Source organism: Diabrotica virgifera, chromosome 9 (genome assembly GCF_917563875.1).
Source record: "Diabrotica virgifera virgifera chromosome 9, PGI_DIABVI_V3a".
Taxonomy (NCBI): domain Eukaryota; kingdom Metazoa; phylum Arthropoda; class Insecta; order Coleoptera; family Chrysomelidae; genus Diabrotica; species Diabrotica virgifera.
In genome coordinates this window covers 14,430,895-14,446,512 of record NC_065451.1, presented here as the reverse complement: position 1 = coordinate 14,446,512, position 15,618 = coordinate 14,430,895, and the positions used below count along the sequence as shown (strand labels likewise).

The 15,618-nt window shown below is 30.9% G+C and overlaps 1 protein-coding gene across 1 annotated transcript in view; it reads right to left on the bottom strand.

The window, feature by feature from the left end:
- LOC114330675 (uncharacterized) overlaps nt 1-4,901 on the bottom strand; it is a 140,314-nt gene extending 135,413 nt beyond the window's left edge. The window contains exon 1 of the mRNA XM_028280085.2: nt 4,725-4,901. The gene's annotated coding sequence lies outside the window, so the exon portion shown is untranslated. The remainder of the gene's footprint in view (nt 1-4,724) is intronic.
- Between the last annotated feature and the right edge of the window lie 10,717 nt (nt 4,902-15,618).

Here is a 15,618-nt window from a genome sequence, read left to right as displayed (position 1 = left end):
ATTTTTTAACCCTAGTCAAAAGGCTAGAGCGGGATAAGATGGTCAAAAATGCCCCCGCTCCGATCAGCGCCGCTACTTATGTTTTCGATAAAGGATATAAAATTATGCCCTCATGCAAATTTTGATCTTCCCAGAGGTCCTAAAACCTCTTAAATCGAGAAAAGAAGAATTTTTAGGTTTTTCTTTTTTGTGAGCGCAATTTTAATTTAAAAAATCTGAAAAAATTCAAGAGGATGTATATTTTGAATACAAAACAGCCTGATTTTTTAAAGAGTTTTGTAATAAAAAATGAGCCCAGGAAAAATTTTTGAAATTTTCAAAAAAAATTTTGTTATGTAAATATGATTTGGCCAACTTTTAAATAGTATTTTTTTGTGTGTTTTTTGTAGTTCTTTTGAATGGCAGAGGCAGAATTGTTAATATCTGAGCGGAAAGAACGAAAAAATTGAAAAAACCGTTTTTGGCTGTCTCGAGATGCATCTCGGGACAGCCAATCTTAGGATTTAGGATCCTGACTACAACGACAGAAAAGACGCTAAAAGTGTGAATTTTGTCATAAAATTTGGTATGTGGGCTTATAATAATATTTGGAACAGCATAATGAATCGCATATCGAAAATTCACCCTGTTTGTGGATATAATATTATCAATTTGATAATTTATAGCAACTGATATAGTCGTATTTTTTATACCTAGATTCAAAATATACATTTAAAATACTGACTAATTCACTAATTCTATCATAAAAAGTTCAAATTGATTGCAATGAAGTATTGAACCAATTAATGTGTAATAATAATATATACAGAGTGAGGTTTATGTAAGGAAACCCTTAATTATCTCGAAAACGGTTTGCACGATTTTTATAAATTTTGGTGGGTAGGGGTTTTCTAATGCGGCCGATATTATAGTGATATTTACATTGTTGTCAGATCTTCCGTTTTTCTAAAAATCTAATTAAATTTTTTACTTCAATTGCAATACACTCTATATTTTTTGCGTTTTAAAGTCCTTAAAAAATACTAATTATTTTTTATGTTATATTCCCCATACTTAAAGGCCATAATTTCGGAGTTATTGCTACATTGATTAAAAAAAATGTAAACAAATTATAAAAATAAATTTTTTGGCCCGGGTAGACATTATTTTACGTTCTTTAGACCGTTGGGAACGAAAAAGTTCTTTTGTAATTTTTCTCTAAAGTTAATCGTTTTTAGTTATTAACAATTTAAAACTAAAAAAAAAATCGAATAATGACGATTTTCAAGGTTCAAAAACACAAATCAAAAATATTATTTTTGTTACTACCCAGTATACAAATTCAAGTTCAAGCCTTATTTTATCAGTTACCAATAAGTAACTTAAGCTTGTTTCATTCTAAAATATTGTTTTTTAGTTGTTAATGCAGCCCGATCGCCCGTCATCTCATAATATGCGCTTCACTAACAATTATTAAAAAGCAATGTTTTAGAATAAAACGGGCCAAAAAAGTTTATAGCGAGCGCCTAGAAGAAGCGCTTAGCTTGAATTTGGGTGCTCAGCAGTTTCAAAAATAATATTTTTATTTGTGTTTTTGAACCTTGAAAATCGTCAGTATTCGATTTTTTTCAGTTTTAAATTGTTTAGAGCTCGAAAACCATTAACTTTAGAGAAAAATTACAAAAGACCTTTTTTCTTCCCAATGACCAAAAGAATGTAAAATAATGTCTACACGGGCCGAAAAAATTGATTTTTATAATTTGTTTCAATTTTTTTTAAATACATGTAACAATAACTCCGAAACTATGGCATTTAGGTATAGGGAATATAACATGAAAAATAATCAGTATTTCTTAAGGACTTCAAAATGCAAAAGACATACAGGGTGTTCCATTTGAAATAAGAAAGTTCATTAGATTTCCAGAAAAACGGAAGATCTGACAACAATGTAATTATCACTATAATATCGGCTGCATTAGAAAACCCCTACCCACCAAAACCTATAAAAATCGTGCAAGAAGTTTCCGAGATAATTGAGGGTTTCTATACATAAAACTCACTCTGTATATTATAATTACTATGATATTATATTAATACGCATTAAATGGTTCAATACTTCAATGCAATCAATTTGAACTTTTTATGATAAAATTAGTGAATTAGTCAGTATTTCGAATGTATATTTTGAATCTAGGTATAAGAAATACGACTATATTAGTTGCAATAAATTATCAAATTGTTAATATACAGTGTGTCGCATTTAAGATAAAGAACCCCTATATTTCGGCTATCAAAATATATACAGATTTGAAATTTGGCACAGTCATACAGGTTGATGGTTCACAATTTTTAAAATAGTCAACTGAAATTTAAATTTTAAACGCGGTCTACTGCGAATCCACAAACAGGGTGAATTTTCGATATGCGATTCGATTTGCTTCGCGTTAGAGATATCGAAAAAAGTTATTTGGAAAAGCTGTTCCAAATATTATTATAAGCCCACATACCAAATTTTATGACAAAATTCACACTTTTAGTGTTTTTTTCAGTTGTAGTCAGGATCCTAAATCCTAAAATTGGCTGTCCCGAGATGCATCTCGAGACAGCCAAAAACAGTTTTTTCAATTTTTTCGTTCTTTCCGCTCAGATATTAAAAATTCTGCCTCTGCCATTCAAAAGAACGATAAAAAATACACAAAAAAATACTATTTAAAAGTTGGCCAAATCATATTTACATAACCTAAAAATTTTTTGAAAATTTCAAAAAATTTTCTTGGGCTCATTTTTTGTTACAAAAATCTGAAAAAAATCAAGCTGTTTTGCATTCAAAATATACATCCACTTGAATTTTTTCAGATTTTTTAAGTTAAAATTGCGTTCACAAAAAATAAAACCTAAAAATTCTTCTTTTCTCGATTTAAGAGGTTTTAGGACCTCTGGGAAGCTAAAAATTTGCATGAGGGCATAATTTTATATCCTTTATCGAAAACATAAGTAGCTGGGCTGATCGGTACGGGGGCATTTTTGACCATCTTATCCCGCTATAGCCTTTCAACATCTTTGCCTTTTTTATCAGGTTATATTCATTTTAGGTAAGCACTGATGATGACTGGTAAACCAGTCGAAAACTAGTTATGCAAATTTGATGTGGCTCTTTTGAGGGTTTTTTTTTAAATATACCTTTTATACAGGATTTACTGTTTTTTTTTTAAATCAAAATACGTTTCTAGACAAGGCAGACTCCGAATATATAAAACAGTAAGTAGACCCAGAGTAATATGTGCCTGCGAGGCAAGGACTTAAATAAAAAGGTAGAGGATACTCTGTAAAGATGAGAAAGCAAAATATTGAGATGCGTATTCGGAGGAAGGAAGACAGAAGACGGGTGGAAGAAAAGAACCCACAACGAATTAATGACAAAAAGCACACAACAGAAGTGAATGGAGAAATACTGTTCATCAGGCCCTTCAGAGTAGTTAAGACTTTTGTATGTATGTTTTGTATGTAATACTTAGGGCCGGTTGTTCGAACGCTAATCAAAAATGGAATCAACTGATCATTATCAAATATTTAATTACTGTCACCAACTGTCAATGTCAACTTTGGTTGGGTTGAAAACATACCTAATTGATTACAATTATGAGATTTATTAATCAATTATGTTAATAATTGTTATGTTAATTAATAATTAATTAATCAATCAATTATGTTAATTATCATAATAATAATTAACATAATTGATTACAATCAACTGATTGACGTACGAATGAGGGGTGTTGTTATTTGATGGTTGTTAAGGGGACTTAATTATAATCAACTTCTTGATTAGCGTTCGAACAACCGGCCCTATAGTTTCTGTTTTGTTTAAAATATCTCAAATATATTGAAACTAGTGAATCTCACGACTGTATTTAAAAAGCGCCCTAGGTCTTAACGACCTGTTGTGCGTAACAATAAAATAATTCAAAAATGAATAACCATTTTCAATTTCGGATTTACATGTTTCGGATTCAATTTTTGATTTACGTTTACTCTGATTGGAGTACGAAGGGAACCATTCTCGTTGGAACTTTACCGCGCTGAGCAGATGGGACGTGAATTATAAATTGTAAAATTTCCTCATCTTCCTTAGTCTCAGCATCCGTTATGGCTTGCAAATTGTAGAAGCCTCGGAGGTGTAACCAGAGAAGGTTCCCATTGTTTTCAGTCTGGTGGGATGTAGAGTAACATTATATTGTTTTAAATGCCATTGGATTGAAAACTTAGTCTTTCAATAAAATAATTGTCTTTGTGCTTCATTAAAAAATATATCATCACAACTAAGGTATAAACAAAGTAGGGGTATATACTTTTGCAAAATATTATAGTTGACTTGTCATATATCTGAAGATGAAAAATTGTCGAAACATTGTGTAAATAAATTGTAAAACAATAAAGCAACAAAAAAACACGAAAATTTGATTTTGATTATCTTGTTATGGGACGTTCACCTCTAGCAAAAGCCATAAAAAATACTACACTTGTTAGAGAAAAGAAAACACAATATAATATTTTTGAGTATGATAAAACGTTGTTAAATTGTAATAAAAATTTGTTTCATTAATGAGTAAGCACCAAACGGTAAGACTTCCCATTGTTTTGTATTTTAAGGGTTCAAATAATAACATGACCTATTTAACTAATCCTAGCGCTTGTCAGTTCCTGCAAAACGATAAGATAAGACAACATCAACAAACTGCACTCACCCAAACCACAAAGAAAGTGTCTCGTACTCCAAGGCACTGGAAATTAAAAAAAATTCACTCGGCTACGGCCAAACTGTTTTCCCACATTTAACTGACCCGTCTCGACGTCCACGAACCCTGATGGTTGAACTGGAATCGCGTATGCCCCGGTTCAGGCTTGCGCCAGGATTCAGGAACTTTTTCAGCGCAGAAGCAGCCTCGTAGTATATATAGTTACTCTACGATGGCGAATCCACCAGCGCTGTGACGTAGTCCCGTAACAAGGCAAGGCCGTGGAAAAGCGTTAGTCTGGGGCGTGAATCGCTTTTCCGGAAAAGCGGAAAATTCTTAAAATATTTTCTTACCAACGACGCCTTATTTATTTTACTAAAAGTCGGACAAAAACAGTAAAACTCAAATTAAATTTGATCATTAGCTAGATTTTTGATGTAAAAAGGTTTTTTCTTTTTTTTCCTTGATGTTATATGAATACGAATCCTTTAACCTTCCGATTACCAACCTTTTTTTGTTACACGGATGACCAAGGGGGGGGGGAATGACCCCAGGTCAAAAATGACATATTTTTTTATGGCATGGACTTTCTGTCATTCAGCCAGTCACAACATGAGTATTAGTGTCATGTGTAGTGTGTATGTTGAGTAAGTGTCTTGTTACTTTGCAAAGTCGACGTCATTAGCGTAAAACTACTTGGAATTACTCATTATAGACGTTATTTTACTAAACATCAACTTCAGAATATATTTTTTATTCGTATAATATAGTGAATTTTTTTAATTTCAAAATATGAGGATATCTAGAATGATATTAAAGTCAAATAAAAAAATAATGAGTTAAAAATTGAAAATACTTTTGAATTTATTAAAGAAAAACATAGCTGGGGTCACAATTTCCCCCGCTTGGTCATTCGAAGGTTAATAGGGCAGTCACTGAAAGTGGATAAGAGCTATTACCTCCGATTTCGTTGAACCTCCATCGATTTGCATGAAAATTGGTGAGTGGTTAGAGAATATCTCAAGGAACAAAGGTAACATGATGCCAACTTGCGCTTTTACCCTGGAGGTGGATGCCACCCCTTCCCGGGGGTGAAAATTATTTTATTAGAAATAACCCATAATTCGATAGAGGGACAGATTCTAAGCAAAATTTGTTATATAAAGTTATTAAAATAAATCAAAATTTTTGAGTTATTAAAGATCAAAGATTTTAATTTTTCGTGAGAAAAATTCATGTTTTTCACTGATTTTTTATAAATTACTCAAAAACTATAAGTTTTTACAAAAAAATTATTATTACCAAAATTAAAGCTGATAAAAATGAAATAAACTACTTATTAGAAAAACTTTTTAGTGTTAACTAAAGTGAGTTATAGGTAATTGAATGTATATTTTTTTAGTCCTTTAACCTTCCGATGACCAACCTTTTTTTGTTACACGGATGACCAAGGGGGGGGGGAATGACCCCAGGTCAAAAATGTCAAAAATGACATGTTTTTTTATGACATGGACTTTATGTCATTCAGCCAGTCACAACATGAGTATTAGTGTCATGTGTAGTGTGTATGTTGAGTAAGTGTCTTGTTACTTTGCAAAGTCGACGTCATTAGCGTAAAACTACTTGGAATTACTCATTATAGACGGTATTTTACTAAACATCAACTTCAGAATATATTTTTTATTCGTAAAATATAGGGAATTTTTTTAATTTCAAAATATGAGGATATCTAGAATGACATTAAAGTCAAATAAAAAAATATTGAGTTAAAAATTGAAAATACTTTTGAATTTATTAAAGAAAAACATTTATTGGAATTTATTAGAAATAACCCATAATTCGATAGAGGGACAGATTCTAAGCAAAATTTGTTATATAAAGTTATTAAAATAAATCAAAATTTTTGAGTTATTAAAGATCAAAGATTTTAATTTTTCGTGAGAAAAATTCATGTTTTTCACTGATTTTTCATAAATTACTCAAAAACTATAAGTTTTTACAAAAAAATTATTATTACCAAAATTAAAGCTGATAAAAATGAAATAAACTACTTATTAGAAAAACTTTTTAGTGTTAACTAAAGTGAGTTATAGGTAATTGAATGTATATTTTTTTAGAGTCCTTTAATAGGGCAGTTACTGAAGGTGGATACGAGCTATTACCTCCGATTTCGTTGACCCTCCATCGATTTGCATGAAAATTGGTGAGTGGTTAGAAAATATCTCAAGGAGCAAAGGTGACATGATGCCAACTTGCGCTTTTACCCTGGAGGTGGATGCCACCCCTTCCCGGGGGTGAAAATTATTTTATTAGAGATAACCCCATAATTCGATAGAGGAACAGATTCTAAGCAAAATTTGTTATATAAAGTTATTAAAATAAATCAAAACTTTTTGAGTTATTAAAGATCAAAAATTTTAATTTTTTCGTGAAAAAAATTCATGTTTTTCACTGATTTTTCATAAATAACTCAAAAACTATAAGTTTTTACAAAAAAGTTATTATTACCAAAATTAAAGCTGATAAAAATGAAATAAACTACTTATTAGAAAAACTTTTTAGTGTTAAATAAAGTGAGTTTTAGGTATTTGAATGTATATTTTTTTGGCGAGTACCCAAATCTAAGTACTCAAGCTTAAATAACGGGAAAATGATACATTTTATAACATAAACTTGGTAAATATTGGTCAAAGTACTTAGAAATATCTATAAAGTTGATAGCAATAATTTATCCTGAAAAATTTTTTCAAAATTTATCTTTTAAAAATTTTTCCAAAAAATAGTACTGCTTTTTTTAAATTTTTTAAGATATCAGGTATAACTAAAAACCATTTGAAAGGTAATTCCAAGGCCTATTAAACCACGTTGAATTTAATATTTTAGAGCCCTTACTTTTTTAAAAACAAAGGGTTAAATGACCCCGGTTACATGGTTCTCGCAGCAAAATTTAAGCCCTAAACGTTTCTATCTCGGCTATTCTTTAACCTACAGAAATAGTAAAATAGGTAAAATATTTTGTAAAATAGTAAAATAGGTAAAATATAAAAACTAAAATTTGGTTATATATCATTTTTTACGTATATTTAGTATTTTTGGTGGAGTTATTATCAAAAGAAGTTAAAAATTACGATAATTTTAAAATTCTGATTTTTTTAAATTATATCTTTTTTTTTCAAAAATATGCACTCTAAACCGGTCAAAATAGTTGAAATGTTTACTTATGCTAATATAAAGAAATTCTTGTAAGGATTACTATATATTTTAATTTTTGTGGAAATGGCGTACTTACGTTTTATTTCTCACTTTTTCCTAAAAAAAATCGAAAGGGTTCTCTTTTTTTTCATCACAACTTGCTAAATTTTGATGTTATTAACTTCTTCTTGATCTCGTTTGATAGGTATTCCGAAGTACTTTGACAAGTGTTTAGCTTGCTAGCTACATACTTAATATTCCTTATCTTATAATTTTTTTTGATTTTGTAGAAACAAGAAAATTTGATGTCAACAAGAAAGGAGGAAGATCACAAGAGATATGCAGCATTAAATCGAGATGTAAAAAGAGAAGTAGTGAAAAGTAAAAATGAGATGTGGGACCGAAAATGCGCAGAAGTGGATAGGTATATGGGTGGAACAAGAGTTGGGCAAGCGTGGAAGGTAATAAAGTCTCTCCAGAGGGAAGGAAAGGAAAAATCTAACCTAAAGTTAATAGATCTTAAACAGCGGAAACACCATTATGAGATTTTACTGACAGAAGATAGATGTAAATTCCAAGAGATCGAAATAGAAGAATTAGCCGAACATACACAAATAGTTGAGATAACAACCGGAGAGTTAAGCGAAGCCCTCAAAAGATCTAAAAACGGTAAAGCAGCAGGACCTGGTGACATCCCAATTGAGTTGGTAAAGTACGGACCAAACATATTACATGAGATGTTGGTTCAACTATTTAATAAATGCTTAAAAGGACAAAATATCCCTGATGATTGGAATGTTGGATACATCAGCTCAGTATTCAAGAAAGGGGATAAACGCATATGCTCTAATTATAGAGGAATAACTGTTACCAGCTCAGTAGGGAGGTTGTACGGTCGAATAATAAAGAAAAGAATAGAATCAGAATACGAAGACATGGAAGAACAAAGTGGATTTCGTGCAGGAAGATCGTGCACTGATAATATATTCGTTCTACAGCAGGTAATAGAAAAACGGAAGGCAAGGAATCTATCTACCCACCTATTGTTTGTAGATTTGGAGAAGGCATACGATACGGTACCTTTGAAAAAACTGTTTCAAACATTGACGAAGGTAGGTCTCAGTAGAGAGTATGTGGATGCTATCGCAAATATATACAAAAATGCAAGAAGTGTCGTTAAAGAAGGAAACTTTATATCTGAATCATTCCCTATATCAAAGGGGCTTAAACAAGGATGTTGTCTGTCTCCGACTTTATTTAAAATAAATATTCAATCATCGCTAGAGCAGTGGAGGAAACAAGTATCCGGAATGGGAATAGACATAGGCAGTGGTAAATGTCTAACAACTTTATTTTTTGCAGATGATCAGGTAGTCGTAGCGAATGATGAGGAAGACATGGACTACATGTTTAGAAAACTAAAGAAAGAATATGAAAAATGGGGCCTCAATATGAATATGTCAAAGACAGAGTATCTTAAAATAGGGGATGATGAAGAAGATCCAGAGTTAGAAATTAGAACCACGAAAAGATGTAATGAATATAAATATCTCGGATTTATAATATCTAAAGAAGGCACTACCAAAAGAGACATCGAAAAGAGAACGCAGCAGGGCAAAAAAGCGGTAAACATTCTGAGCTCTCTACTGTGGTCTAAAGATATAAGGCAAGAAACGAAATTGACAATCTATCGTACCTTGGTAGAGCCTATTATGACTTATGGGGCAGAAGTTTGGCAGATGACAAAAAAAGATAGGAAAAGAATAGAAGTAGTAGAAATGGATTATCTAAGGAGAGCGTGTGGTATATCTAAAAAAGATCACATCAGGAATGAAGATATTAGAAGGACACATACTGTATATTCCAGTGTAGGTAAAATTGAAACTAGACAACTAGTGTGGTATGGTCACGTGAAACGAATGAATGAAGATAGATGGCCAAAGAAAGCTTTAAATTACATACCACACCAAAGAAGAAGAAGGGGAAGACCTTCAGTTGCCTGGGAAGAAAATGTACGGCACAATCATGAAAGATAGAGCCATCAAAGAAGACGAATGGATGGACAGAAAACGATGGCGGTCGAAATGCGAGAAGCGGCAGAGGCTGTAGGAACCTCGCTGATAGATAGATAGAGATTTTGTAGAATCGTAGTGTCAAGAAAATAGACCAAGGTACCCTCAGAACGAGAGAAGGACAAAATTAGTCTAGGCGCCAGAGGGGTCACCGTGTCCTTTTCAATTCTGATGGACAAACTCAACGGTTTCTTATGGATTTTTGGCTGCTGATTACGAATTTCGAGGCTGGATTTCGATCTGAGTGGTCAAAAAATTGTTATAAACAATTTAATTGTTTATAAATTGTTTATAAGGCTCTGGCTCATAAACTAAAAGAGATAAAAAAGAATATTTCAAATAAAAATTGTTCGCTAATAAAAAACGAAGAAAAAAATGCAAATTGCAAATTGCAAAATAAGTATTTTTCGAAGCTTTATCGATCGTAACTCAGTTTCTACGCACGCAAATAAGCCTTAGTAGGTCTTATTTTAAAGCTTTGTTAATAGGCTTCCTAACAAAGTTTGTTAAATTACTTTATCTTCATTTGTTTTAAAGTTATACCAGTTTGAAGTTATAATTTTCTTAAAAAAATTGTACATTAATTTGTTTATAAGGGTTTCAAGTAAATTTGAGCTGTAAACATTTATACTTTAATTAACAATAATAATAGAAAAACTCAAAAGGAATATTTTGAGTTTTTTCGTAAATTTATGTTCGTAAATTTATTTTTGGTCAAGATATCGATATTTTAATGGCGCGCTATGAGGCGCAAAATCGGCTCACAGTCAAGTATGCAAGTATTTTTCGGCGCTTTATCGATCGCAACACGGCTTCTATGCATGCAAATGAGCCAATATGTAATATCTACATAAAAATGAATCGAGTTCTTTTACAGCATCATCATTGCATATAAGACGAGCATTTATGTTGTGGCGGCATACACACAATTGACGTGATTTGATGATGTTGCAAAAGAACTAGATCCACTTTATATGGATATCATATCGATAATTAGACTCTGAGGCCCCAGAAAGTTTTAGTTTTACTGCCTATAAGAATAGACTTAGTACCACCATGTAACTGTAAAAATTGCTCTAAGAACTTATGCAGAAGTAAAAAAGCTGAGATTCTCTGTATATCTCGATGCAGATGCATGAACGATAATGCTTGTAAAAATAGTATTAATAAATAATATCAACTTACTTTTTAGTTATATTTATGAAATATTAGTTTTTAATGTTTTTTTTTCTCATTAAGTACAAAAAATTGAAGACAAAGTAAATAGAATGAAAGGTGATACAAGCTACAGTATAATGATTTAACTATAAGAATTATATGATAAAATTTTATTAGAATCTTCAAAAATGAAAAAGGAACATAACGTATATATACATAGATATTATAATTTGCATCGAGAAGTTAGAGCGTGAACCTTTACGCGGTGAGCCAATCTCGCGCCTCAGAGCGCGCTTTTAAAATATCGATATCTTGGCCAAAAATAAACAGACGAACATTTTCTTAAGCTCAAAATGTTCCTTTTGAGTTCTTCTATCATTATTATTAATTAAAGTATAAATGTTAATAGCTCCAATTTGCTTGAAACTCTTATAAACAAATTAATGTACAATTTTTTTAAGAAAATTTTAACTTCAATCGGATATAACTTTAAAACAAATGAAGACAAAGTAATATAGCAAACTTTGTCTAAAAGTATATTTATCAAACTTTAAAATGAGATCTTTTAAGGCTTATTTTCATGTGTAAAAGCCGAGTTACAATCGATAAAGCTTCGAAAAATACTTATTTTGAAATTTGAACTTTGCATTGTGCACTAATTTTACAATATCTTGAGTTCTAATTGTTGGATTTAAGTTTAGTAAACGTTTTTTTCTTCGTTTTTTATTAGCGAACAAATTTTATTTAAAATATTCTTTTTTATCTCTTTTAGTGTATGAGCCAGAGCCTTATAAACAATTTATAAACAATTAAATTGTTTATAACAATTTTTTGACCACTCGGATCGAATTCCACCCTCGAAATTCATAATCAGCAGCCAAAAATCCATAAGAAACCGTTGAGTTTGTCCATCAGAATTGAAAAGGACACGGTGACCTCTATTTGGCGCCTAGACTAAAATAGCCTAGGCTGGCAAATATTGTGATAATAAAAAAATAGAATAACGATGGAAATAATTTTAAACGAAATGGTAACAGAAGGAAAAGTAAGGGGACTAAAAATAAACCAAAAATAAACAAAAATAATGAGATTTGATAAAAAATTTGAAACCAAAAAATTAGAGTGGTAAAATACATTTTTGAAGAAGTCGAATTTAAGTATTTAGAAATATGATTAACAAGCAATGAAGAAAGAGAAATCAAATAAAGGATAATTACAGCAAATAAGACCTATCATGAAAATAAAGAAATACTTAAAAATAAATTATTGAGCAAGAAATCTAAAATGAAGTTATACAAAACAATAATTCGACCGACAATGATGTATGCAGCCTAAACCATTAGCGTGACAAACAAACAAGAGGAAGACCTTAGAATACAAGAAAGAAAAATACTAAGAGCAATATTAGGACCAATAAAAATAAATGAAAATGAGTTTAGACAAAGAACAAACCTTGATCTACTGGAAGAAATTAAAGAAGATATACCGGGACCCGTCAAAATGGCCCGGTCAAAACAGCCCTGTCAAAAAAGCCCCGTCAAAATAGCCTGGTTACAAAATAGCCTCGACAAAATAGCCCGTAAACAAAATAGCCCCGACAAAATAGATCGCACACAAAACAGCCCCGGTCAAGACATCCCCGGCTAAAACAGCCCCTGCTAAAATAGCCTCGGCGACAACACCCCCAATCAAATGTTTTACCTTTTAACGGAGTACCATTTATTTTAAATCACCATTCTAATTGGAAATAAGCCACAATTTAACTTAAAAAAATTATTCCATTAACGTTTCGACTTTGACCACGAACGTCGTTGCCAAAATACCAAATATTAATAAATTAAACAAAAATATTCTTGCTTAGTAAAAAAATTCTTCTAATATAATTTAATTTAATCTGGCTCATTCATATCGGCAATTCAGACATAAGAATATGCTGGGTGATTAGGGGGTGATTTTCGCGATTTTTTTACCAAAAAATAAAAGGCACCAAAAATATTTTGAGCGTAACTCACTTATAATATTACAAGTTTTTTTAAAAATCAAAAATAAACCTTTTTTTAAACACTTTAAAAAAGTTGAAATAAATTTTCCCCGCAAAATGCTCCGTTTTTGGGTTATTTCACATTGAAATATTCGATTTGGAATTTGATGAAGAAGAACCTACTATTAATTAGCTATAACTCTGCTTCTAGTAGGTTTACAGACCTCAAGCATACACCATTTTTTCTGTATTTTATAAGCTATATTTTTGCTAAAAATATTTTTTTCGCTGAAATACTTACTTTTTGAGTCATCTCCGAAAAACCGTCCAAAAACATGTTTTTTATGTTAAAAATGAACATATTCACTTGCAAATAACTCGAAAAGTGTTGACTTTGGGAAAAAACTCCATAGAACAAAAGTTGCTTAGAATTAGTCATTTTATTCAATTCCGGACTGAATGTATATTTTTCACCTTCGAGAGGGGATGTAGAATTGTAAACTTTTTCTTATATAATAATAGACAATTTTATCTACCTATTTAGTACATTCTTTCATGGTTTTTGGTGTAAATTTTAAAGAACCGCTTGGATTAACATGAAATTTGGCATACGCATAGCTAACATGTCAAAGAAAAAACGTGATATGGTGCCGATGTGTGCTTTTGCCGGGGGTGAAAAAATATATGTCCAAGATAAGTCAAGAAATGGATAAACTGACTAATCTTAAGCAACTTTTGTTCTATAGAGTTTTTTTCACCAAATCAATACTTTTCGAGTTATTTGCAAGTGAATATGTTCATTTTTCAACAAAATAACCACGTTTTTAGACGGTTTTTCGCAAATAACTCAAAACTTAAGCATTTTGTCGAAAAAATTTTATCAGTAAAACTATAGCCTATAAAGAAGTGAAAAAAGGTGTATATATTAGGTCGCTATACCTAGCAAAAGCAGAGTTATAGCTAATGAAAAATATGTTCATAATTGAAAAATTCTAAATAGAATAATTCAATGTGAAATATCTACATAAATAATGAAGCATTCTTGGGGAAAACACATTACAACTTTTTAAATTGTTTAAAAAAAGCTTTATTTCTGTTTTTATAAAAAAATTTCTAGCATCAAATGTAAGCAAGTTACGCTCAAAATAAAGTTGGTCCCTTTTGTTTTGGCAAAAAAAAAAATCCGGAATATCACCCCCAATTAGCAACTTAAATGAAATTAATCATTACCGCTTCACAAGTTACTTTACTTATGTTGTGTTTATAAGATCTGTAAGTTTCATCGATTCAAAGTGCTTATTTTTGAAAAAATTTGGTTTTAAAATAAAATTTTTAAAATTTTTAATTTTGAAAAAAATGCTTTTTTTCAAAATAACTTAAAAATTGTTAGAGATACCAAAAATCTTAAACAATACAAAAAGTCGGTTTTACTTTTCTGAATATTTTGTATTTTTTTGTTTTTTTTTTATAAGACAAACCTTGGTTAAGATTCGGTGTTTCTAAATTTGCATACACTCGTAATGAGTGACTCGTTCAAGCCCTTTTAACTACAGCTCCTTTCAAAAATAAAGACTTCGAACCCGTAAAACTTACAGATCGTATGATCAATACATACGCGAGTAAAAAACTTGTGAAGTGGTAACAATTAAGTTCATTTGAAATGCTAATTAGGGAATGAATTTCCGGATTTCTTACGAAAAAAGGGACCAACTTTATTTTGAGCGTAACTTGTTTACTATTGATGCTAAAATTTTTTTTTTAAAAACAAAAATAAGCATTTTTTAAACACTTTAAAAAAGTTAAAATGAGTTTTCCCCAAAAACGTGCTTCGTTTTTGGTTATGGCACGTTAAAATATTTGATTTGGAATTTGACGAATATGAACCTATTTTTCATTAGCTATAACTCTGCTTCTACTAGGTATAGTGACCTAATATATACACCATATTTTTCACTTTTTTACGTGCTATATTTTTGATAACAAATTTTTTTTCGACCAAATATTTACTTTTTGAGTTATTTGCGAAAAACCGTCTGAGAACGTGGTTATTGTGTAGAAAAATTAACATATTCACTCGCAAATAACTCCAAAAGTATTAACTTGATGAAAAAACTTTATAGATCAAAAGTTGCTTAGAATTAGTCATTTTATCCATTTCCGAACTTGTTTCGAACATACATTTTTCACCCCCAAAAGGGGGTGAAACTCACCACTACTAGAGCAAAAGCACACATCGGCGCAATATCACTTTTTTTCTTTGACTTGTTAGCTATGTGTATGCCAAATTTCATGTCAATCCAAGCGGTTCTTTAAAATTTCGAGGTTTCGCAATATTTTACCTTTAAAGGACGTAGGTACTAATTCCCAAATGTTCACCCTTCCTTTATTTTTCAGGGTCAGATTGTTTTTTGATCGGGCTTATTCTTTGGATCATTGAGAACAAAAAGGGTCTTTCGTAATTTTTCCTCTAAAGTTGATGGTTTTCGAGTTTTAAAATAAA